Here is a 24429-nt window from a genome sequence, read left to right on the forward strand (position 1 = left end):
GTAACGAAGCTCTCGTACGGTATTGTATCGTTTTGGTGTGGTTTGGTACCGTATGGATGTACTCGTACGGTATTGCACCGTTTTGGTGTGGTTTGGTACCGTATGGATTTACTCGTACGGTACTGCACCGTTTTGGTGAGGTTTGGTACCGTATGGATGTACTCGTACGATATTGCACCGGTTTGGTGAGGTTTGGTACCGTAACGATGTACTCGTAAGGTATTGTACCGTTTTGGTGTGGTTTGGTTCCGTATGTATGTACTCGTACGGTATTGCACCGTTTTGGTGTGGTTTTGTACCGTATGGATGTACTCGTACGGTATTGCACCGTTTTGGTGTGGTTTGGTACGGTAACGAAGTACTTGTAAGGTATTGTACCGTTTTGTTGTGGTTTGGTACCGTATGGATGTACTCGTACGGTATTGCACCGTTTTGGAGTGGTTTTGTACCGTATGGATTTACTCGTATGGTACTGCACCGTTTTGGTGAGGTTTGGTACCGTATGGATGTACTCGTACGATATTGCACCGGTTTGGTGAGGTTTGGTACCGTAACGAAGTACTCGTAAGGTATTGTACCGTTTTGGTGTGGTTTGGTACCGTATGGATGTACTCGTACGGTATTGCACCGTTTTGGTGTGGTTTGGTACCGTATGGATGTACTCGTACGGTATTGCACCGTTTTTGTTAGGTTTAGTACCGTATGGATGTACTTGTACAGTATTGCACTGTTTTGGTGTGGTTTGGTACCGTATGGAAGTAGTCGTAAGGTATTGTACCGTTTTGTGTGGTTTGGTACCATATGGATGTACTCGTACTGTATTTTACCGTTTTTGTTTGTTTGGTACCGTAACGAAGTACTCGTACGGTATTGTACCGTTTTGGTGATGTTTGGTACCGTATGGATGTACTCGTACGGTATTGCAGCGCTTTGGTGTGGTTTGGTACCGTATGGATGTACTCGTACGGTATTGTACCGTTTTGGTGTGGTTTGGTACCGTAACGAAGTACTTGTACGGTATTGTACCATTTTGGTGTGGTTTGGTACCGTATGGATGTACTCGTACGGTATTGCAACGTTTTGGTGAGGTTTGGTACCGTATGGATGTACTCGTACGGTATTGCACCGTTTTGGTGTGGTTTGGTACAGTAACGAAGTACTCGTAAGGTATTGTACCGTTTTGTTGTGGTTTGGTACCGTATGGATGTACTCGTACCGTATTGCACCGTTTTGGTGTGGTTTGGTACCGTATGGATGTACTCGTACGGTATTGTACCGTTTTGTTGTGTTTTGGTACCGTAACGAAGTACTCGTACGGTATTGTACCGTTTTGGTGTGGTTTGGTACCGTATGGATGTACTCGTACGGTATTGCACCGTTTTGGTGTGGTTTGGTACCGTATGGATGTACTCGTACGGTATTGTACCGGTTTGGTGAGGTTTGGTACCGTATGGAAGTACTCGTAAGGTATTGTACCGTTTTGGTGTGGTTTGGTACCGTATGGATGTACTCGTACGGTATTGCACCGTTTTGGTGTGCTTTGGTACCGTATGGATGTACTCGTACGGTATTGCACCGTTTTGGTGTGGTTTTGGCACCGTATGGATGTACTCGTATGGTATTTGTCCGTTTTGGTGTGGTTTGGTGCCGTATGGATGTACTCGTACGGTATTGTACCATTTTGGTGTGGTTTGGTACCGTATGGATGTACTCGTACGGTATTGCACCGTTTTGGTGTGGTTTGGTACCGTATGGATGTACTCGTACGGTATTGTACCGTTTTTGTGTGTTTTGGTACCGTAACGAAGTAATCGTACGGTATTGTACCGTTTTGGTGTGGTTTGGTACCGTATGGATGTACTCGTACGGTATTCCACCATTTTGGTGTGGTTTGGTACCGTGTGGATGTACTCGTACGGTATTGTTCCGTTTTGGTGTGGTTTGTTACCGTATGGAAGTACTCGTACGGTATTGTACCATTTTGGTGAGGTTTGTTACCGTATGGATGTACTCGTACGGTATTGAACCGTTTTGGTGTGGTTTGTTACCGTATGGACGTACTCGTACGGTATTGCACCGTTTTGGTGTGGTTTGGTACCGTAAGGATGTACTCGTACGGTATTGTACCGTTTTGGTGAGGTTTGTTACCGTATGGATGTACTTGTACGGTATTGCACCGTTTTGGTGTCGTTTGGTACCGTATGGATGTACTCGTACGGTATTTCACCGTTTTTGTTAGGTTTAGTACCGTTTGGATGTACTCGTACGGTATTGCACCGTTTTTGTTAGGTTTAGTACCGTATGGATGTACTTGTACGGTATTGCACCGTTTTGGTGTGGTTTGGTACCGTATGGAAGTACTCGTAAGGTATTGTACCGTTTTGTGTGGTTTGGTACCATATGGATGTACTCGTACTGTATTTTACCGTTTTTGTTTGTTTTGGTACCGTAACGAAGTACTCGTACAGTATTGTACCATTTTGGTGATGTTTGGTACCGTATGGATGTACTCGTACGGTATTGCAGCGCTTTGGTGTGGTTTGGTACCGTATGGATGTACTCGTACGGTATTGTACCGTTTTGGTGTGGTTTGGTACCGTATGGATGTACTCGTACGGTATTGCACCGTTTTTGTGTGGTTTGGTACCGTATGGATGTACTCGTACGGTATTGTACCATTTTGGTGTGGTTTAGTACCGTAACGAAGTACTCGTACGGCTTTGTACCGTTTTTGTGTTGTTTGGTACCGTATGGATGTACTCGTACTGTATTGTACCGTTTTTGTTTGTTTTGGTACCGTAACGAAGTACTCGTACGGTATTGTACCGTTTTGGTGTCGTTTGGTACCGTAACGAAGTACTCGTACGGTATTGTACCATTTTGGTGTGGTTTGGTACCATATGGATGCACTCGTACGGTATTGCACCATTTTGGTGAGGTTTGGTACCGTATGGATGTACTCGTACGGTATTGCACCATTTTTGTGTGGTTTGGTACCGTAACGAAGTACTCGTAAGCTATTGTACCGTTTTGGTGTGGTTTGGTACCGTATGGATGTACTCGTACGGTATTGCACCGTTTTGGTGTGGTTTGGTACCGTATGGATGTACTCGTACGGTATTGTACCGGTTTGGTGAGGTTTGGTACCGTATGGAAGTACTCGTAAGGTATTGTACCGTTTTGGTGTGGTTTGGTACCGTATGGATGTACTCGTACGGTATTGCACCGTTTTGGTGTGCTTTGGTACCGTATGGATGTACTCGTACGGTATTGCACCGTTTTGGTGTGGTTTGGCACCGTATGGATGTACTCGTATGGTATTGGTCCGTTTTGGTGTGGTTTGGTGCCGTATGGATGTACTCGTACGGTATTGTACCATTTTGGTGTGGTTTGGTACCGTATGGATGTACTCGTACGGTATTGCACCGTTTTGGTGTGGTTTGGTACAGTAACGAAGTACTCGTAAGGTATTGTACCGTTTTGTTGTGGTTTGGTACCGTATGGATGTACTCGTACCGTATTGCACCGTTTTGGTGTGGTTTGGTACCGTATGGATGTACTCGTACGGTATTGTACCGTTTTGTTGTGTTTTGGTACCGTAACGAAGTACTCGTACGGTATTGTACCGTTTTGGTGTGGTTTGGTACCGTATGGATGTACTCGTACGGTATTGCACCGTTTTGGTGTGGTTTGGTACCGTATGGACGTACTCGTACGGTATTGTACCATTTTGGTGTGGTTTAGTACCGTAACGAAGTACTCGTACGGCTTTGTACCGTTTTTGTGTGGTTTGGTACCGTATGGATGTACTCGTACTGTATTGTACCGTTTTTGTTTGTTTTGGTACCGTAACGAAGTACTCGTACGGTATTGTACCGTTTTGGTGATGTTTGGAACCGTATGGATGTACTCGTACGGTATTGCATCACTTTGGTGTGGTTTGGTACCGTATGGATGTACTCGTACGTTATTGTACCATTTTGGTGTGGTTTGGTACCGTAACGAAGTACTCGTACGGTATTGTACCATTTTTGTGTGGTTTGGTACCGTATGGATGTACTCGTACGTTATTGCACCATTTTGGTGAGGTTTGGTACCGTATGGATGTACTCGTACGGTATTGCACCGTTTTGGTGTGGTTTTGTACCGTATGGATGTACTTGTACGGTATTGTACCGTTTTGGTGAGGTTTGGTACCGTATGGATGTACTGGTACGGTATTGGACCGTTTTGGTGAGGTTTGGTACCGTATGGATGTACTCGTACGGTATTGTACCGTTTTGGTGAGGTTTGTTAGCGTATGGATGTACTTGTACGGTATTGCACCGTTTTGGTGTGGTTTGGTACCGTAAGGATGTACTCGTACGGTATTGCACCGTTGTTGTTAGGTTTAGTACCGTATGGATGTACTCGTACGGTATTGTATTATTTTGGTGTGGTTAGGTACCGTAACGAAGCTCTCGTACGGTATCGTATCGTTTTGGTGTGGTTTGGTACCGTATGGATGTACTCGTACGGTATTGCACCGTTTTGGTGTGGTTTGGTACCGTATGGATTTACTCGTACGGTACTGCACCGTTTTGGTGAGGTTTGGTACCGTATGGATGTACTCGTACGATATTGCACCGGTTTGGTGAGGTTTGGTACCGTAACGAAGTACTCGTAAGGTATTGTACCGTTTTGGTGTGGTTTGGTACTGTATGGATGTACTCGTACGGTATTGCACCGTTTTGGTGTGGTTTTGTACCGTATGGATGTACTCGTATGGTATTGCACCGTTTTGGTGTGGTTTGGTACGGTAACGAAGTACTCGTAAGGTATTGTACCGTTTTGTTGTGGTTTGGTACCGTATGGATGTACTCGTACGGTATTGCACCGTTTTGGAGTGGCTTGGTACCGTATGGATTTACTCGTACGGTACTGCACCGTTTTGGGGAGGTTTGGTACCGTATGGATGTACTCGTACGATATTGCACCGGTTTGGTGAGGTTTGGTACCGTAACGAAGTACTCGTAAGGTATTGTACCGTTTTGGTGTGGTTTGGTACCGTATGGATGTACTCGTACGGTATTGCACCGTTTTGGTGTGGTTTGTTATCGTATGGATGTACTCTTACGGTATTGCACCGTTTTTGTTAGGTTTAGTACCGTATGGATGTACTTGTACGGTATTGCACTGTTTTGGTGTGGTTTGGTACCGTATGGAAGTACTCGTAAGGTATTGTACCGTTTTGTGTGGTTTGGTACCATATGGATGTACTCGTACTGTATTTTACCGTTTTTGTTTGTTTTGGTACCGTAACGAAGTACTCGTACGGTATTGTACCGTTTTGGTGTGGTTTGGTACCGTAACGAAGTACTCGTACGGTATTGTACCGTTTTGGTATGGTTTGGTACCGTATGGATGTACTCGTACGGTATTGCACCACTTTGGTGTGGTTTGGTACCGTATGGATGTACTCGTACGGTATTGCACCGTTTTGGTGTGGTTTGGCACCGTATGGATGTACTCGTATGGTATTGGTCCGTTTTGGTGTGGTTTGGTACCGTATGGATGTACTCGTACGGTATTGCACCATTTTGGTGTGGTTTGGTACCGTAACGAAGTACTCGTACGATATTGTACCGTTTTGGTGTGGTTTGGTACCGTATGGATGTACTCGTACGGTATTGCACCGTTTTGGTGTGGTTTGGTACCGTATGGATGTACTCGTACGGTATTGTACCGTTTTTGTGTGTTTTGGTACCGTAACGAAGTAATCGTACGGTATTGTACCGTTTTGGTGTGGTTTGGTACCGTATGGATGTACTCGTACGGTATTCCACCATTTTGGTGTGCTTTGGTACCGTATGGATGTACTCGTACGGTATTGCACCGTTTTGGTGTGGTTTGGCACCGTATGGATGTACTCGTATGGTATTGGTCCGTTTTGGTGTGGTTTGGTACCGTATGGATGTACTCGTACGGTATTGTACCATTTTGGTGAGGTTTGGTACCGTAACGAAGTACTCGTAAGGTATTGTACCGTTTTGGTGTGGTTTGGTACCGTATGGATGTACTCGTACGGTATTGCACCGTTTTGGGGTGGTTTTGTACCGTATGGATGTACTCGTACGGTATTGCACCGTTTTGGTGTGGTTTGGTACGGTAACGAAGTACTCGTAAGGTATTGTACCGTTTTGTTGTGGTTTGGTACCGTATGGATGTACTCGTACGGTATTGCACCGTTTTGGAGTGGTTTGGTACCGTATGGATTTACTCGTACGGTACTGCACCGTTTTGGTGAGGTTTGGTACCGTATGGATGTACTCGTTTGATATTGCACCGGTTTGGTGAGGTTTGGTACCGTAACGAAGTACTCGTAAGGTATTGTACCGTTTTGGTGTGGTTTGGTACCGTATGGATGTACTCGTACGGTATTGCACCGTTTTGGTGTGGTTTGGTACCGTATGGATGTACTCGTACGGTATTGCACCGTTTTTGTTAGGTTTAGTACCGTATGGATGTACTTGTACGGTATTGCACTGTTTTGGTGTGGTTTGGTACCGTATGGAAGTACTCGTAAGGTATTGTACCGTTTTGGGTGGTTTGGTACCATATGGATGTACTCGTACTGTATTTTACCGTTTTTGTTTGTTTTGGTACCGTAACGAAGTACTCGTACGGTATTGTACCGTTTTGGTGATGTTTAGTACCGTATGGATGTACTCGTACTGTATTGCAGCACTTTGGTGTGGTTTGGTACCGTATGGATGTACTCGTACGGTATTGTACCGTTTTGGTGTGGTTTGGTACCGTAACGAAGTACTTGTACGGTATTGTACCATTTTGGTGTGGTTTGGTACCCTATGGATGTACTCGTACGGTATTGCAACGTTTTGGTGAGGTTTGGTACCGTATGGATGTACTCGTACGGTATTGCACTGTTTTGGTGTGGTTTGGTACGGTAACGAAGTACTCGTAAGGTATTGTACCGTTTTGTTGTGGTTTGGTACCGTATGGATGTACTCGTACCGTATTGCACCGTTTTGGTGTGGTTTGGTACCGTATGGATGTACTCGTAAGGTATTGTACCGTTTTGTTGTGTTTTGGTACCGTAACGAAGTACTCGTACGGTATTGTACCGTTTTGGTGTGGTTTGGTACCGTATGGATGTACTCGTACGGTATTGCACCGTTTTGGTGTGGTTTGGTACCGTATGGATGTACTCGTCCGGTATTGCACCGTTTTGGTGTGGTTTGGTACAGTAACGAAGTACTCGTAAGGTATTGTACCGTTTTGTTGTGGTTTGGTACCGTATGGATGTACTCGTACCGTATTGCACCGTTTTGGTGTGGTTTGGTACCGTATGGATGTACTCGTACGGTATTGTACCGTTTTGTTGTGTTTTGGTACCGTAACGAAGTACTCGTACGGTATTGTACCGTTTTGGTGTGGTTTGGTACCGTATGGATGTACTCGTACGGTATTGCACCGTTTTGGTGTGGTTTGGTACCGTATGGATGTACTCGTACGGTATTGTACCATTTTGGTGTGGTTTAGTACCGTAACGAAGTACTCGTACGGCTTTGTACCGTTTTTGTGTGGTTTGGTACCGTATGGATGTACTCGTACTGTATTGTACCGTTTTTGTTTGTTTTGGTACCGTAACGAAGTACTCGTACGGTATTGTACCGTTTTGGTGTGGTTTGGTACCGTATGGATGTACTCATACGGTATTGCACCGTTTTGGTGTGGTTTGGTACCGTATGGATGTACTCGTACGGTATTGTAACATTTTGGTGTGGTTTAGTACCGTAACGAAGTACTCGTACGGCTTTGTACCGTTTTTGTGTGGTTTGGTACCGTATGGATGTACTCGTACTGTATTGTACCGTTTTTGTTTGTATTGGTACCGTAACGAAGTACTCGTACGGTATTGTACCGTTTTGGTGTCGTTTGGTACCGTAACGAAGTACTCGTACGGTATTGTACCATTTTGGTGTGGTTTTGTACCGTATGGATGCACTCGTACGGTATTGCACCATTTTGGTGAGGTTTGGTACCGTATGGATGTACTCGTACGGTATTGCACCGTTTTTGTGTGGTTTGGTACCGTAACGAAGTACTCGTAAGCTATTGTACCGTTTTGGTGTGGTTTGGTACCGTATGGATGTACTCGTACGGTATTGCACCGTTTTGGTGTGGTTTGGTACCGTATGGATGTACTCGTACGGTATTGTACCGGTTTGGTGAGGTTTGGTACCGTATGGAAGTACTCGTAAGGTATTGTACCGTTTTGGTGTGGTTTGGTACCGTATGGATGTACTCGTACGGTATTGCACCGTTTTGGTGTGCTTTGGTACCGTATGGATGTACTCGTACGGTATTGCACCGTTTTGGTGTGGTTTGGCACCGTATGGATGTACTCGTATGGTATTGGTCCGTTTTGGTGTGGTTTGGTGCCGTATGGATGTACTCGTACGGTATTGTACCATTTTGGTGTGGTTTGGTCCCGTATGGATGTACTCGTACGGTATTGCACCGTTTTGGTGTGGTTTGGTACCGTATGGATGTACTCGTACGGTATTGTACCGTTTTTGTGTGTTTTGGTACCGTAACGAAGTAATCGTACGGTATTGTACCGTTTTGGTGTGGTTTGGTACCGTATGAATGTACTCGTACGGTATTCCACCGTTTTGGTGTGGTTTGGTACCGTGTGGATGTACTTGTACGGTATTGTTCCGTTTTGGTGTGGTTTGTTACCGTATGGAAGTACTCGTACGGTATTGTACCATTTTGGTGAGGTTTGTTACCGTATGGATGTACTCGTACGGTATTGAACCGTTTTGGTGTGGTTTGTTACCGTATGGACGTACTCGTACGGTATTGCACCGTTTTGGTGTGGTTTGGTACCGTAAGGATGTACTCGTACGGTATTGTACCGTTTTGGTGAGGTTTGTTACCGTATGGATGTACTTGTACGGTATTGCACCGTTTTGGTGTCGTTTGGTACCGTATGGATGTACTCGTACGGTATTTCACCGTTTTTGTTAGGTTTAGTACCGTTTGGATGTACTCGTACGGTATTGCACCGTTTTTGTTAGGTTTAGTACCGTATGGATGTACTTGTACGGTATTGCACCGTTTTGGTGTGGTTTGGTACCGTATGGAAGTACTCGTAAGGTATTGTACCGTTTTGTGTGGTTTGGTACCATATGGATGTACTCGTACTGTATTTTACCGTTTTTGTTTGTTTTGGTACCGTAACGAAGTACTCGTACAGTATTGTACCATTTTGGTGATGTTTGGTACCGTATGGATGTACTCGTACGGTATTGCAGCGCTTTGGTGTGGTTTGGTACCGTATGGATGTACTCGTACGGTATTGTACCGTTTTGGTGTGGTTTGGTACCGTAACGAAGTACTTGTACGGTATTGTACCATTTTGGTGTGGTTTGGTACCGTATGGATGTACTCGTACGGTATTGCACCATTTTGGTGAGGTTTGGTACCGTATGGATGTACTCGTACGGTATTGCACCGTTTTGGTGTGGTTTGGTACGGTAACGAAGTACTCGTAAGGTATTGTACCGTTTTGTTGTGGTTTGGTACCGTATGGATGTACTCGTACCGTATTGCACCGTTTTGGTGTGGTTTGGTACCGTATGGATGTACTCATACGGTATTGTACCGTTTTGTTGTGTTTTGGTACCGTAACGAAGTACTCGTACGGTATTGTACCGTTTTGGTGTGGTTTGGTACCGTATGGATGTACTCGTACGGTATTGCACCGTTTTGGTGTGGTTTGGTACCGTATGGATGTACTCGTACGGTATTGTACCATTTTGGTGTGGTTTAGTACCGTAACGAAGTACTCGTACGGCTTTGTACCGTTTTTGTGTGGTTTGGTACCGTATGGATGTACTCGTACTGTATTGTACCGTTTTTGTTTGTTTTGGTACCGTAACGAAGTACTCGTACGGTATTGTACCATTTTGGTGTGGTTTGGTACCGTAACGAAGTACTCGTACGGTATTGTACCATTTTTGTGTGGTTTGGTACCGTATGGATGTACTCGTACGGTATTGCACCATTTTGGTGAGGTTTGGTACCGTATGGATGTACTCGTACGGTATTGCACCGTTTTGGTGTGGTTTTGTACCGTATGGATGTACTTGTACGGTATTGTACCGTTTTGGTGAGGTTTGGTACCGTATGGATGTACTGGTACGGTATTGGACCGTTTTGGTGAGGTTTGGTACCGTATGGATGTACTCGTACGGTATTGTACCGTTTTGGTGAGGTTTGATACCGTATGGATGTACTCGTAAGGTATTGTACCGTTTCGGTGTGGTTTGGTACCGTATGGATGTACTCGTACGGTATTGCACCGTTTTGGTGTGCTTTGGTACCGTATGGATGTACTCGTACGGTATTGCACCGTTTTGGTGTGGTTTGGCACCGTATGGATGTACTCGTATGGTATTGGTCCGTTTTGGTGTGGTTTGGTACCGTATGGATGTACTCGTACGGTATTGTACCATTTTGGTGTGGTTTGGTACCGTAACGAAGTACTCGTACGATATTGTACCGTTTTGGTGTGGTTTGGTACCGTATGGATGTACTCGTACGGTATTCCACCGTTTTGGTGTGCTTTGGTACCGTATGGATGTACTCGTACGGTATTGCACCGTTTTGGTGTGGTTTGGCACCGTATGCATGTACTCATATGGTATTGGTCCGTTTTGGTGTGGTTTGGTACCGTATGGATGTACTCGTACGGTATTGTACCATTTTGGTGAGGTTTGGTACCGTAACGAAGTACTCGTAAGGTATTGTACCGTTTTGGTGTGGTTTGGTACCGTATGGATGTACTCGTACGGTATTGCACCGTTTTGGGGTGGTTTTGTACCGTATGGATGTACTCGTACGGTATTGCACCGTTTTGGTGTGGTTTGGTATGGTAACGAAGTACTCGTAAGGTATTGTACCGTTTTGGTGTGGTTTGGTACCGTATGGATGTACTCGTACGGTATTGCACCGTTTTTGTTAGGTTTAGTACCGTATGGATGTACTTGTACGGTATTGCACTGTTTTGGTGTGGTTTGGTACCGTATGGAAGTACTCGTAAGGTATTGTACCGTTTTGTGTGGTTTGGTACCATATGGATGTACTCGTACTGTATTTTACCGTTTTTGTTTGTTTTGGTACCGTAACGAAGTACTCGTACGGTATTGTACCGTTTTGGTGATGTTTGGTACCGTATGGATGTACTCGTACGGTATTGCAGCGCTTTGGTGTGGTTTGGTACCGTATGGATGTACTCGTACGGTATTGTACCGTTTTGGTGTGGTTTGGTACCGTAACCAAGTACTTGTACGGTATTGTACCATTTTGGTGTGGTTTGGTACCGTATGGATGTACTCGTACGGTATTGCAACGTTTTGGTGAGGTTTGGTACCGTATGGATGTACTCGTACGGTATTGCACCGTTTTGGTGTGGTTTGGTACGGTAACGAAGTACTCGTAAGGTATTGTACCGTTTTGTTGTGGTTTGGTACCGTATGGATGTACTCGTACCGTATTGCACCGTTTTGGTGTGGTTTGGTACCGTATGGATGTACTCGTACGGTATTGTACCGTTTTGTTGTGTTTTGGTACCGTAACGAAGTACTCGTACGGTATTGTACCGTTTTGGTGTGGTTTGGTACCGTATGGATGTACTCGTACTTTATTGCACCGTTTTGGTGTGGTTTGGTACCGTATGGATGTACTCGTACGGTATTCTACCATTTTGGTGTGGTTTAGTACCGTAACGAAGTACTCGTACGGCTTTGTACCGTTTTTGTGTGGTTTGGTACCGTATGGATGTACTCGTACTGTATTGTACCGTTTTTGTTTGTTTTGGTACCGTAACGAAGTACTCGTACGGTATTGTACCGTTTTGGTGTGGTTTGGTACCGTAACGAAGTACTCGTACGGTATTGTACCATTTTGGTGTGGTTTTGGTACCGTATGGATGTACTCGTACGGTATTGCACCATTTTGGTTAGGTTTGGTACCGTATGGATGTACTCGTACGGTATTGCACCGTTTTGGTGTGGTTTGGTACCGTAACGAAGTACTCGTAAGCTATTGTACCGTTTTGGTGTGGTTTGGTACCGTATGGATGTACTCGTACGGTATTGCACCGTTTTGGTGTGGTTTGGACTTGTATGGATGTACTCGTACGGTATTGTACCGTTTTTGTGTGTTTTGGTACCGTAACGAAGTACTCGTACGGTATTGTACCGTTTTAGTGTGGTTTGGTACCGTAGGGATGTACTCGTACGGTATTGCACCGTTTTGGTGTGGTTTGGTACCGTATGGATGTACTCGTACGGTATTGTACCATTTTGGTGTGGTTTGGTACCGTAACGAAGTACTCGTATGGTATTGTACCGTTTTGGTGTGGTTTGGTACCGTATGGATGTACTCGTACGGTATGGCACCGTTTTGGTGTTGTTTGTATGGATGTACTCGTACGGTATTGTACCGTTTTTGTGTGTTTTGGTACCGTAACGAAGTAATCGTACGGTATTGTACCGTTTTGGTGTGGTTTGGTACCGTATGGATGTACTCGTACGGTATTGCACCGTTTTGGTGTGGTTTGGTACCGTATGAATGTACTCGTACGGTATTGTACCGTTTTTGTGTGTTTTGGTACCGTAACGAAGTAATCGTACGGTATTGTACCATTTTGGTGTGGTTTGGTACCGTATGGATGTACTCGTACGCTATTCCACCGTTTTGGTGTGGTTTGGTACCGTGTGGATGTACTCGTACGGTATTGTTCCGTTTTGGTGTGGTTTGGTACCGTATGGAAGTACTCGTACGGTATTGTACCTTTTTGGTGAGGTTTGTTACCGTATGGATGTACTCGTACGGTATTCCACCGTTTTGGTGTGCTTTGGTACCGTATGGATGTACTCGTACGGTATTGCACCGTTTTGGTGTGGTTTGGCACCGTATGCATGTACTCATATGGTATTGGTCCGTTTTGGTGTGGTTTGGTACCGTATGGATGTACTCGTACGGTATTGTACCATTTTGGTGAGGTTTGGTACCGTAACGAAGTACTCGTAAGGTATTGTACCGTTTTGGTGTGGTTTGGTACCGTATGGATGTACTCGTACGGTATTGTACCGTTTTGGTGAGGTTTGATACCGTATGGATGTACTCGTAAGGTATTGTACCGTTTCGGTGTGGTTTGGTACCGTATGGATGTACTCGTACGGTATTGCACCGTTTTGGTGTGCTTTGGTACCGTATGGATGTACTCGTATGGTATTGCACCGTTTTGGTGTGGTTTGGCACCGTATGGATGTACTCGTATGGTATTGGTCCGTTTTGGTGTGGTTTGGTACCGTATGGATGTACTCGTACGGTATTGTACCATTTTGGTGTGGTTTGGTACCGTAACGAAGTACTCGTACGATATTGTACCGTTTTGGTGTGGTTTGGTACCGTATGGATGTACTCGTACGGTATTGCACCGTTTTGGTGTGGTTTGGTACCGTATGGATGTACTCGTACGGTATTGTACCGTTTTTGTGTGTTTTGGTACCGTAACGAAGTAATCGTACGGTATTGTACCGTTTTGGTGTGGTTTGGTACCGTATGGATGTACTCGTACGGTATTCCACCGTTTTGGTGTGCTTTGGTACCGTATGGATGTACTCGTACGGTATTGCACCGTTTTGGTGTGGTTTGGCACCGTATGCATGTACTCGTATGGTATTGGTCCGTTTTGGTGTGGTTTGGTACCGTATGGATGTACTCGTACGGTATTGTACCATTTTGGTGAGGTTTGGTACCGTAACGAAGTACTCGTAAGGTATTGTACCGTTTTGGTGTGGTTTGGTACCGTATGGATGTACTCGTACGGTATTGCACCGTTTTGGGGTGGTTTTGTACCGTATGGATGTACTCGTACGGTATTGCACCGTTTTGGTGTGGTTTGGTACGGTAACGAAGTACTCGTAAGGTATTGTACCGTTTTGTTGTGGTTTGGTACCGTATGGATGTACTCGTACGGTATTGCACCGTTTTGGAGTGGTTTGGTACCGTATGGATTTACTCGTACGGTACTGCACCGTTTTGGTGAGGTTTGGTACCGTATGGATGTACTCGTACGATATTGCACCGGTTTGGTGAGGTTTGGTACCGTAACGAAGTACTCGTAAGGTATTGTACCGTTTTGGTGTGGTTTGGTACCGTATGGATGTACTCGTACGGTATTGCACCGTTTTGGTGTGGTTTGGTACCGTATGGATGTACTCGTACGGTATTGCACCGTTTTTGTTAGGTTTAGTACCGTATGGATGTACTTGTACGGTATTGCACTGTTTTGGTGTGGTTTGGTACCGTATGGAAGTACTCGTAAGGTATTGTACCGTTTTGTGTGGTTTGGTACCATATGGATGTACTCGTACTGTATTTTACCGTTTTTGTTTGTTTTGGTACCGTAACGAAGTACTCGTACGGTATTGTACCGTTTTGGTGATGTTTGGTACCGTATGAATGTACTCGTACGGTATTGCAGCGTTTTGGTGTGGTTTGGTACCGTATGGATGTACTCGTACGGTATTGTACCGTTTTGGTGTGGTTTGGAACCGTAACGAAGTACTTGTACGGTATTGTACCATTTTGGTGTGGTTTGGTACCGTATGGATGTACTCGTACGGTATTGCAACGTTTTGGTGAGGTTTGGTACCGTATGGATGTACTCGTACGGTATTGCACCGTTTTGGTGTGGTTTGGTACGGTAACGAAGTACTCGTAAGGTATTGTACCGTTTTGTTGTGGTTTGGTACCGTATGGATGTACTCGTACCGTATTGCACCGTTTTGGTGTGGTTTGGTACCGTATGGATGTACTCGTACGGTATTGTACCGTTTTGTTGTGTTTTGGTACCGTAACGAAGTACTCGTACGGTATTGTACCGTTTTGGTGTGGTTTGGTACCGTATAGATGTACTCGTACTGTATTGCACCGTTTTGGTGTGGTTTGGTACCGTATGGATGTACTCGTACGGTATTCTACCATTTTGGTGTGGTTTAGTACCGTAACGAAGTACTCGTTCGGCTTTGTACCGTTTTTGTGTGGTTTGGTACCGTATGGATGTACTCGTACTGTATTGTACCGTTTTTGTTTGTTTTGGTACCGTAACGAAGTACTCGTACGGTATTGTACCGTTTTGGTGTGGTTTGGTACCGTATGGATGTACTCGTACGGTATGGCACCGTTTTGGTGTGGTTTGTATGGATGTACTCGTACGGTATTGTACCGTTTTTGTGTGTTTTGGTACCGTAACGAAGTAATCGTACGGTATTGTACCGTTTTGGTGTGGTTTGGTACCGTATGGATGTACTCGTACGGTATTCCACCGTTTTGGTGTGGCTTGGTACCGTGTGGATGTACTCGTACGGTATAGTTCCGTTTTGGTGTGGTTTGGTACCGTATGGATGTACTCGTACGGTATTGTACCGTTTTGGTGTGGTTTGGTACCGTATGGATGTACTCGTACGGTATTGCACCGTTTTGGTGTGGATTGGTACCGTATGGATGTACTCGTACGGTATTGTACCGTTTTGGTGAGGTTTGATACCGTATGGATGTACTCGTAAGGTATTGTACCGTTTCGGTGTGGTTTGGTACCGTATGGATGTACTCGTACGGTATTGCACCGTTTTGGTGTGCTTTGGTACCGTATGGATGTACTCGTACGGTATTGCACCGTTTTGGTGTGGTTTGGCACCGTATGGATGTACTCGTATGGTATTGGTCCGTTTTGGTGTGGTTTGGTACCGTATGGATGTACTCGTACGGTATTGTACCATTTTGGTGTGGTTTGGTACCGTAACGAAGTACTCGTACGATATTGTACCGTTTTGGTGTGGTTTGGTACCGTATGGATGTACTCGTACGGTATTCCACCGTTTTGGTGTGCTTTGGTACCGTATGGATGTACTCGTACGGTATTGCACCGTTTTGGTGTGGTTTGGCACCGTATGCATGTACTCATATGGTATTGGTCCGTTTTGGTGTGGTTTGGTACCGTATGGATGTACTCGTACGGTATTGTACCATTTTGGTGAGGTTTGGTACCGTAACGAAGTACTCGTAAGGTATTGTACCGTTTTGGTGTGGTTTGGTACCGTATGGATGTACTCGTACGGTATTGCACCGTTTTGGGGTGGTTTTGTACCGTATGGATGTACTCGTACGGTATTGCACCGTTTTGGTGTGGTTTGGTATGGTAACGAAGTACTCGTAAGGTATTGTACCGTTTTGGTGTGGTTTGGTACCGTATGGATGTACTCGTACGGTATTGCACCGTTTTTGTTAGGTTTAGTACCGTATGGATGTACTTGTACGGTATTGCACTGTTTTGGTGTGGTTTGGTACCGTATGGAAGTACTCGTAAGGTATTGTACCGTTTTGTGTGGTTTGGTACCATATGGATGTACTCGTACTGTATTTTACCGTTTTTGTTTGTTTTGGTACCGTAACGAAGTACTCGTACGGTATTGTACCGTTTTGGTGATGTTTGGTACCGTATGGATGTACTCGTACGGTATTGCAGCGCTTTGGTGTGGTTTGGTACCGTATGGATGTACTCGTACGGTATTGTACCGTTTTGGTGTGGTTTGGTACCGTAACCAAGTACTTGTACGGTATTGTACCATTTTGGTGTGGTTTGGTACCGTATGGATGTACTCGTACGGTATTGCAACGTTTTGGTGAGGTTTGGTACCGTATGGATGTACTCGTACGGTATTGCACCGTTTTGGTGTGGTTTGGTACGGTAACGAAGTACTCGTAAGGTATTGTACCGTTTTGTTGTGGTTTGGTACCGTATGGATGTACTCGTACCGTATTGCACCGTTTTGGTGTGGTTTGGTACCGTATGGATGTACTCGTACGGTATTGTACCGTTTTGTTGTGTTTTGGTACCGTAACGAAGTACTCGTACGGTATTGTACCGTTTTGGTGTGGTTTGGTACCGTATGGATGTACTCGTACTTTATTGCACCGTTTTGGTGTGGTTTGGTACCGTATGGATGTACTCGTACGGTATTCTACCATTTTGGTGTGGTTTAGTACCGTAACGAAGTACTCGTACGGCTTTGTACCGTTTTTGTGTGGTTTGGTACCGTATGGATGTACTCGTACTGTATTGTACCGTTTTTGTTTGTTTTGGTACCGTAACGAAGTACTCGTACGGTATTGTACCGTTTTGGTGTGGTTTGGTACCGTAACGAAGTACTCGTACGGTATTGTACCATTTTGGTGTGGTTTTGGTACCGTATGGATGTACTCGTACGGTATTGCACCATTTTGGTTAGGTTTGGTACCGTATGGATGTACTCGTACGGTATTGCACCGTTTTGGTGTGGTTTGGTACCGTAACGAAGTACTCGTAAGCTATTGTACCGTTTTGGTGTGGTTTGGTACCGTATGGATGTACTCGTACGGTATTGCACCGTTTTGGTGTGGTTTGGACTTGTATGGATGTACTCGTACGGTATTGTACCGTTTTTGTGTGTTTTGGTACCGTAACGAAGTACTCGTACGGTATTGTACCGTTTTAGTGTGGTTTGGTACCGTAGGGATGTACTCGTACGGTATTGCACCGTTTTGGTGTGGTTTGGTACCGTATGGATGTACTCGTACGGTATTGTACCATTTTGGTGTGGTTTGGTACCGTAACGAAGTACTCGTATGGTATTGTACCGTTTTGGTGTGGTTTGGTACCGTATGGATGTACTCGTACGGTATGGCACCGTTTTGGTGTTGTTTGTATGGATGTACTCGTACGGTATTGTACCGTTTTTGTGTGTTTTGGTACCGTAACGAAGTAATCGTACGGTATTGTACCGTTTTGGTGTGGTTTGGTACCGTATGGATGTACTCGTACGGTATTGCACCGTTTTGGTGTGGTTTGGTACCGTATGAATGTACTCGTACGGTATTGTACCGTTTTTGTGTGTTTTGGTACCGTAACGAAGTAATCGTACGGTATTGTACCATTTTGGTGTGGTTTGGTACCGTATGGATGTACTCGTACGGTATTCCACCGTTTTGGTGTGGTTTGGTACCGTGTGGATGTACTCGTACGGTATAGTTCCGTTTTGGTGTGGTTTGGTACCGTATGGAAGTACTCGTACGGTATTGTACCTTTTTGGTGAGGTTTGTTACCGTATGGATGTACTCGTACGGTATTGCACTGTTTTGGTGTGGTTTGTTACCGTATGGACGTACTCGTACGGTATTGCACCGTTTTGGTGTGGTTTGGTACTGTATGGATGTACTCGTACGGTATTGTACCATTTTGGTGTGGTTTAGTACCGTAACGAAGTACTCGTACGGCTTTGTACCATTTTTGTGTGGTTTGGTACCGTATGGATGTACTCGTACTGTATTGTACCGTTTTTGTTTGTTTTGGTACCGTAACGAAGTACTCGTACGGTATTGTACCGTTGTGGTGATGTTTGGAACCGTATGGATGTACTCGTACGGTATTGCAGCACTTTGGTGTGGTTTGGTACCGTATGGATGTACTCGTACGGTATTGTATCATTTTGGTGTGGTTTGGTACCGTAACGAAGTACTCGTACGGTATTGTACCATTTTTGTGTGGTTTGGTACCGTATGGATGTACTCGTACGGTATTGCACCATTTTGGTGAGGTTTGGTACCGTATGGATGTACTCGTACGGTATTGCACCGTTTTGGTGTGGTTTTGTACCGTATGGATGTACTTGTACGGTATTGTACCGTTTTGGTGAGGTTTGTTACCGTATGGATGTACTCGTAAGGTATTGTACCGTTTTGGTGTGGTTTGGTACCGTATGGATGTACTCGTACGGTATTGCACCGTTTTGGTGTGCTTTGGTAACGTATGGATGTACTCGTACGGTATTGCACCGTTTTGGTGTGGTTTGGCACCGTATGGATGTACTCGTATGGTATTGGTCCGTTTTGGTGTGGTTTGGTACCGTATGGATGTACTCGTACGGTATTGTACCATTTTGGTGTGGTTTGGTACCGTAACGAAGTACTCGTACAATATTGTACCGTTTTGGTGTGGTTTGGTACCGTATGGATGTACTCGTACGGTATTGCACCGTTTTGGTGTGGTTTGGTACCGTATGGATGTACTCGTACGGTATTGTACCGTTTTTGTGTGTTTTGGTACCGTAACGAAGTAATCGTACGGTATTGTACCGTTTTGGTGTGGTTTGGTACCGTATGGATGTACTCGTACGGTATTCCACCGTTTTGGTGTGCTTTGGTACCGTATGGATGTACTCGTACGGTATTGCACCGTTTTGGTGTGGTTTGGCACCGTATGGATGTACTCGTATGGTATTGGTCCGTTTTGGTGTGGTTTGGCACCGTATGGATGTACTCGTACGGTATTGTACCATTTTGGTGAGGTTTGGTACCGTAACGAAGTACTCGTAAGGTATTGTACCGTTTTGGTGTGGTTTGGTACCGTATGGATGTACTCGTACGGTATTGCACCGTTTTGGGGTGGTTTTGTACCGTATGGATGTACTCGTACGGTATTGCACCGTTTTGGTGTGGTTTGGTACGGTAACGAAGTACTCGTAAGGTATTGTACCGTTTTGTTGTGGTTTGGTACCGTATGGATGTACTCGTACGGTATTGCACCGTTTTGGAGTGGTTTGGTACCGTAACGAAGTACTCGTAAGGTATTGTACCGTTTTGGTGTGGTTTGGTACCGTATGGATGTACTCGTACGGTATTGCACCGTTTTGGTGTGGTTTGGTACCGTAACGAAGTACTCGTAAGGTATTGTACCGTTTTGGTGTGGTTTGGTACCGTATGGATGTACTCGTACGGTATTGCACCGTTTTGGTGTGGTTTGGTACCGTATGGATGTACTCGTACGGTATTGCACCGTTTTTGTTAGGTTTAGTACCGTATGGATGTACTTGCACGGTATTGCACTGTTTTGGTGTGGTTTGGTACCGTATGGAAGTACTCGTAAGGTATTGTACCGTTTTTTGTGGTTTGGTACCATATGGATGTACTCGTACTGTATTTTACCGTTTTTGTTGTTTTGGTACCGTAACGAAGTACTCGTACGGTATTGTACCGTTTTGGTGATGTTTGGTACCGTATAGATGTACTCGTACGGTATTGCAGCGCTTTGGTGTGGTTTGGTACCGTATGGATGTACTCGTACGGTATTGTACCGTTTTGGTGTGGTTTGGTACCGTAACGAAGTACTTGTACCGTATTGTACCATTTTGGTGTGGTTTGGTACCGTATGGATGTACTCGTACGGTATTGCAACGTTTTGGTGAGGTTTGGTACCGTATGGATGTACTCGTACGGTATTGCACCGTTTTGGTGTGGTTTGGTACGGTAACGAAGTACTCGTAAGGTATTGTACCGTTTTGTTGTGGTTTGGTACCGTATGGATGTACTCGTACCGTATTGCACCGTTTTGGTGTGGTTTGGTACCGTATGGATGTACTCGTACGGTATTGTACCGTTTTGTTGTGTTTTGGTACCGTAACGAAGTACTCGTACGGTATTGTACCGTTTTGGTGTGGTTTGGTACCGTATGGATGTACTCGTACTGTATTGCACCGTTTTGGTGTGGTTTGGTACCGTATGGATGTACTTGTACGGTATTCTACCATTTTGGTGTGGTTTAGTACCGTAACGAAGTACTCGTACGGCTTTGTACCGTTTTTGTGTGGTTTGGTACCGTATGGATGTACTCGTACTGTGTTGTACCGTTTTTGTTTGTTTTGGTACCGTAACGAAGTACTCGTACGGTATTGTACCGTTTTGGTGTGGTTTGGTACCGTAACGAAGTACTCGTACGGTATTGTACCATTTTGGTGTGGTTTGGTACCGTATGGATGTACTCGTACGGTATTGCACCGTTTTGGTGTGGTTTGGTACCGTAACGAAGTACTCGTAAGCTATTGTACCGTTTTGGTGTGGTTTGGTACCGTATGGATGTACTCGTACGGTATTGCACCGTTTTGGTGTGGTTTGGTCTTGTATGGATGTACTCGTACGGTATTGTACCGTTTTTGTGTGTTTTGGTACCGTAACGAAGTACTCGTACGGTATTGTACCGTTTTAGTGTGGTTTGGTACCGTAGGGATGTACTCGTACGGTATTGCACCGTTTTGGTGTGGTTTGGTACCGTATGGATGTACTTGTACGGTATTGTACCATTTTGGTGTGGTTTGGTACCGTAACGAAGTACTCGTACGGTATTGTACCGTTTGGGTGTGGTTTGGTACCGTATGTATGTACTCGTACGGTATGGCACCGTTTTGGTGTGGTTTGTATGGATGTACTCGTACGGTATTGTACCGTTTTTGTGTGTTTTGGTACCGTAACGAAGTAATCGTACGGTATTGTACCGTTTTGGTGTGGTTTGGTACCGTATGGATGTACTCGTACGGTATTCCACCGTTTTGGTGTGGCTTGGTACCGTGTGGATGTACTCGTACGGTATAGTTCCGTTTTGGTGTGGTTTGGTACCGTATGGATGTACTCGTACGGTATTGTACCGTTTTGGTGTGGTTTGGTACCGTATGGATGTACTCGTACGGTATTGCACCGTTTTTGTGTGGTTTGGTACCGTATGGATGTACTCGTACGGTATTGTACCGTTTTGGTGAGGTTTGTTACCGTATGGATGTACTCGTACGGTATTGCACCGTTTTGGTGTGGTTTGGTACCGTATGGAAGTACTCGTACGGTATTGTACCGTTTTGGTGAGGTTTGTTACCGTATGGATGTACTCGTACGGTATTGCACCATTTTGGTGTGGTTTGTTTCCGTATGGACGTACTCGTACGGTATTGCACCGTTTTGGTGTGGTTTGGTACCGTAAGGATGTACTCGTACGGTATTGCACCGTTTTGGTGAGGTTTGTTACCGTATGGATGTACTTGTACGGTATTGTACCGTTTTGGTGTCGTTTGGTACCGTATGGACGTACTCGTACGGTATTGTACCGTTTTGGTGAGGTTTGGTACCGTATGGATGTACTCGTACGGTATTGCACCGTTTTGGTGTGGTTTTGTACCGTAACGAAGTACTCGTATGGTATTGTACCGTGTTGGTGTGGTTTGGTACCGTATGGATGTACTCGTATGGTATTGTACCGGTTTGGTGAGGTTTGGTACCGTATGGAAGTAGTCGTAAGGTATTGCACCGTTTTGGTGTGGTTTGGTACTGTATAGATGTACTCGTACGGTATTGCACCGTTTTGGTGTGCTTTGGTACCGTATGGATGTACTTGTACGGTATTGCACCGTTTTGGTGTTGTTTGGCACCGTATGGATGTACTCGTAAGGTATTGGTCCGTTTTGGTGTGGTTTGGTACCGTATGGATGTACTCGTACGGTATTGTACCATTTTGGTGTGGTTTGGTACCGTAACGAAGTACTCGTACGATATTGTACCATTTTGGTGTGGTTTGGTACCGTATGGATGTACTCGTACGGTATTGCACCGTTTCGGTGTGGTTTCGTACCGTATGGATGTACTCGTACGGTATTGTACCGTTTTTGTGTGTTTTGGTACCGTAACGAAGTAATCGTACGGTATTGTACCATTTTGGTGTGGTTTGGTACCGTATGGATGTACTCGTACGGTATTCCACCGTTTTGGTGTGGTTTGGTACCGTGTGGATGTACTCGTACGGTATTGTTCCGTTTTGGTGTTGTTTGGTACCGTATGGAAGTACTCGTACGGTATTGTACCTTTTTGGTGAGGTTTGTTACCGTATGGATGTACTCGTACGGTATTGCACTGTTTTGGTGTGGTTTGTTACCGTATGGACGTACTCGTACGGTATTGCACCGTTTTGGTGTGGTTTGGTACCGTATGGATGTACTCGTACGGTATTGTACCATTTTGGTGTGGTTTAGTACCGTAACGAAGTACTCGTACGGCTTTGTACCGTTTTTGTGTGGTTTGGTACCGTATGGATGTACTCGTACTGTATTGTACCGTTTTTGTTTGTTTTGGTTCCGTAACGAAGTACTCGTACGGTATTGTACCGTTTTGGTGATGTTTGGAACCGTATGGATGTACTCGTACGGTATTGCAGCACTTTGGTGTGGTTTGGTACCGTATGGATGTACTCGTACGGTATTGTACTATTTTGGTGTGGTTAGGTACCGTAACGAAGCTCTCGTACGGTATTGTATCGTTTTGGTGTGGTTTGATACCGTATGAATGTACTCGTACGGTATTGCACCGTTTTGGTGTGGTTTGGTACCGTATGGATTTACTCGTACGGTACTGCACCGTTTTGGTGAGGTTTGGTACCGTATGGATGTACTCGTACGATATTGCACGGGTTTGGTGAGGTTTGGTACCGTAACGAAGTACTCGTAAGGTACTGTACTGTTTTGGTGTGGTTTGGTACCGTATGGATGTACTCGTACAGTATTGCACCGTTTTGGTGTGGTTTGGTACCGTATGGATGTACTCGTACGGTATTGCACCGTTTTGGTGTGGTTTGGTACCGTATGGATGTACTCGTACGGTATTGTACCGTTTTGGTGAGGTTTGTTACCGTATGGATGTACTCGTACGGTATTGCACCGTTTTGGTGTGGTTTGTTACCGTATGGACGTACTCGTACGGTATTGCACCGTTTTGGTGTGGTTTGGTACCGTAAGGATGTACTCGTACGGTATTGTACCGTTTTGGTGAGGTTTGTTACCGTATGGATGTACTTGTACGGTATTGCACCGTTTTGGTGTCGTTTGGTACCGTATGGATGTACTCGTACGGTATTGCACCGTTTTTGTTAGGTTTAGTACCGTATGGATGTAGTCGTACGGTATTGCACCGTTTTAGTTAGGTTTAGTACCGTATGGATGTACTTGTACGGTATAGCACCGTTTTGGTGTGGTTTGGTACCGTATGGAAGTACTCGTAAGGTATTGTACCGTTTTGGTGTGGTTTGGTACCGTATGGACGTACTCGTACGGTATTGCACCGTTTTGGTGAGGTTTGGTACCGTATGGATGTACTCGTACGGTATTACACCGTTGTGGTGTGGTTTGGTACCGTAACGAAGTACTCGTAAGGTATTGTACCGTTTTAGTGTGGTTTGGTACCGTATGGATGTACTCGTACGGTATTGTACCGGTTTGTTTAGGTTTGGTACCGTATGGAAGTACTCGTAAGGTATTGTACCGTTTTGGTGTGGTTTGGTACCGTATGGACGTACTTGTACGGTATTGCACCGTTTTTGTTAGGTTTAGTACCGTATGGATGTACTCGTACGGTATTGTACTATTTTTGTGTGGTTAGGTACCGTAACGAAGCTCTCGTACGGTATTGTATCGTTTTAGTGTGGTTTGGTACCGTATGGATGTA

The sequence above is a fragment of the Rhododendron vialii genome, chromosome 9a (assembly GCF_030253575.1).
Source record: "Rhododendron vialii isolate Sample 1 chromosome 9a, ASM3025357v1".
Taxonomy (NCBI): Eukaryota; Viridiplantae; Streptophyta; class Magnoliopsida; order Ericales; family Ericaceae; genus Rhododendron; species Rhododendron vialii.